The sequence below is a fragment of the Octopus bimaculoides genome, chromosome 27 (genome assembly GCF_046866305.1).
Source record: "Octopus bimaculoides isolate indiv1 chromosome 27, ASM4686630v1, whole genome shotgun sequence".
Lineage (NCBI taxonomy): Eukaryota > Metazoa > Mollusca > Cephalopoda > Octopoda > Octopodidae > Octopus > Octopus bimaculoides.
The window spans coordinates 192,002-195,258 of record NC_142954.1 but is presented as its reverse complement, the minus strand read 5'-3'; positions in this window follow the sequence as shown (position 1 = coordinate 195,258).

Here is a 3,257-nt window from a genome sequence, read left to right as displayed (position 1 = left end):
AAATCAATTTTAAAATCAATTTTAAAATCAATTTGAAAATCAATTTGAAAATCAATTTGAAAATCAATTTGAAAATCAATTTTAAAATCAATTTTAAAATCAATTTGAAAATCAATTTGAAAATCAATTTGAAAATCAATTTTAAAATCAATTTGAAAATCAATTTGAAAATCACTTACCAGCGAAAAGTGGTAGAATTGAATATTTTCCCAAAATACTTTCTCAGTTTCTTGGAATATATTCCTCATAAATTTTTATATTTCTTGGAAAATTTTCGTTAAAAAAAGATTTCGTTTGTTTAACATTGTAAATTTATATAGTTGACTTTCTAAAAGTATTAATTTAAACATTCTATCGAACTATAAATGGATTATTATATTTTTTCCGCAAAAATTGAGAGTTTCTTTCTGGTGAATGTCTTCTGCAAAAAGTTAGAACAAGGTGGCCGTGTGACGTAATGATCGTCTGCTTGAACAAGCACACGTGATGGTAATCCAGCAATCCCATTGGTCGAAATTAATGACTCAATATGAAGTTTCAACTTTCCTCAAAAAAAATATTTTACAAAATACAATTTTTAGAATTTGGATTTGAGCAATTATAATAAAACTCTGATTTGGGGGTAATTTCTTAATGATCGTTGGATGAACTAAACTCCACGACACTCACTCCTTCAGATAATGGCTATAAGTCGTAACTCTCGACGACAAAATGACTTTACTTTCCAATCCTACCAAAAATGCTTAAAAGTACATAAATAAACTAATGTAGAAATTATTTTCTTTTTCTTCACGTTCTTCAACTTGCTAATGAAATTTATTTCTGCAGTTATGAAACTGTGTATCTTTTTTATAGCGGTTAAAAGAACACGAATTTATTTATCTTCAACATACATGCACGCATAAAATGTCCGTTAGCGTTTCAGAGTATATATTTCTCGCTAAATAAACTGTAGAAATTATTTTCTTTTTCTTCACGTTCTTCAACTTGCTAATGAAATTTATTTCTGCAGTTATGAAACTGTGTATCTTTTTTATAGCGGTTAAAAGAACACGAATTTATTTATCTTCAACATACATGCACGCATAAAATGTCCGTTAGCGTTTCAGAGTATATATTTCTCGCTAAATAAACTGTAGAAATTATTTTCTTTTTCTTCACGTTCTTCAACTTGCTAATGAAATTTATTTCTGCAGTTATGAAACTGTGTATCTTTTTTATAGCGGTTAAAAGAACACGAATTTATTTATCTTCAACATACATGCACGCATAAAATGTCCGTTAGCGTTTCAGAGTATATATTTCTCGCTAAATAAACTGTAGAAATTATTTTCTTTTTCTTCACGTTCTTCAACTTGCTAATGAAATTTATTTCTGCAGTTATGAAACTGTGTATCTTTTTTATAGCGGTTAAAAGAACACGAATTTATTTATCTTCAACATACATGCACGCATAAAATGTCCGTTAGCGTTTCAGAGTATATATTTCTCGCTATGGCGTTTATGCAGCTGGAGTCAGGATTTATGTTTAATGATAACACTTATAAGTGACTTGTTTATCAATATAGATTCTTAATTCAAAAGTAAAATACATTTATTATCTATTTCCAAATAGGAAACATATAAAAGTTACACAAACAGTAACCAAACTGGCTACAAAAATGGCATATCCCCTGTATGGTATTTTTGTGACACATGCACACACACACATTTCATTGACTACCCTGTGTAGCAAAAGGGGAACTTTCTACGCGCAATGCCATGGTCATTTATGACCGAAAAGGTTATTTACCATTAGGTGATAGTCCTAGATACACTCTATCTGAAGTAAAAGATAGGATGATCACAGCATGAACATCTTTGATAATAGCTTCACTGGATCAGAGTTGGCCTGGAGCTAAACAAGAAATTGATGTTGCATATGTAGTTAGGATTACATGCTTGTATGCAGAATGTGCAACAGTACTCTTGATGGAAACAAGAGTTGATGTCTCATCAGGTGGTGATGCAGTTCTCTAACTGTTATATATATATATAATGAACAGGCGTAGCTGTGTGATAGGAAGCTTGCTTCTCAAACACATGGTTCCAGGTTCAGTCCCACTATAGCTTCAGGCTGACCGAAACCTTGTGAGTGGATTTGGTAGACAGAAACTGAAAGAAGTCCATCATATATATATATATATATATATATATATATACACACACATATATGTGTGTGTATATATATATATGTACACACAATCAATCCCACCTACTTATTCTTTTTAAGCCTGGTACTTATTCTATCAATCTCTTTTGCTGAACTGCTAAGTTACAGGGATGTAAACAAATAAACTAGTTGTCAAAAAGGTGAGGAGGACCAACACACACACATCAGGTGTAGCTGTATGGTAAGAAATTTGCTTCCCAACCATATAGTTTTAGGTTCAGTCCCACTGCATGGCACTTTAGGCAAGTGTCTTCTACTGTAGCCTTGGACCAACTAAATCTTGTGAGTCGATTTAGTGAACGGCAACTGAAAGAAGCCTATCGTGTGTGTGTGTGTGTGTTCGTCCTCTACCACTGCTTGGCAACAGTATTGGTGTATTTACTTCCCTGTAACTTAGCGCTTTGGCAAAAGAGACTGAGAGAATAAGTACCAGGCTTAAAAAGAAAAGTACTGGATCGATTCATTCAATTAAAAATTCTATATATATATATGATGGGCTTCTTTCAGTTTTCATCTACCAAATCCACTCACAAGGCTTTGCTCAGCCCAAGTCTACAGTAGGAGACACTTGCCCAAGGTGCCATGCAGTGGGACTGAACCTGGAGTCATGTGGTTGGGAAGCTAATTCTTACCACTCAGCCATGTATGTTTTTTACCTCCAGCTCAGTTCTTGCTTTTTAACTTCATGCAATCCAACATAATCATCTCATCATGCATGAATGATTACCTTAGCCAATATGTCATTCCTTTTCCAAAATGATTCGGTGTAATTTGAAGGGAATTTAGCTGCAATTTTTAGCATGTCAAGAGATCACTTAGAGATTCAGTTCAAGAGTCTGTCTACTTCATATTAAAATCCCAAACCTCATAGCCTTTAATTAATTACTAATTATACAGTTTGATACTAATTAATTATTAAATCATGCTGTCTCATACTTAATTAATTAGCTTAATATTTATTCATTGTTAATTAAGCAGACTGACAATTATTCATTATTAACTACAAAGTCTGGCAATTATTAATTATTGAAGTTTGAATTTCAAA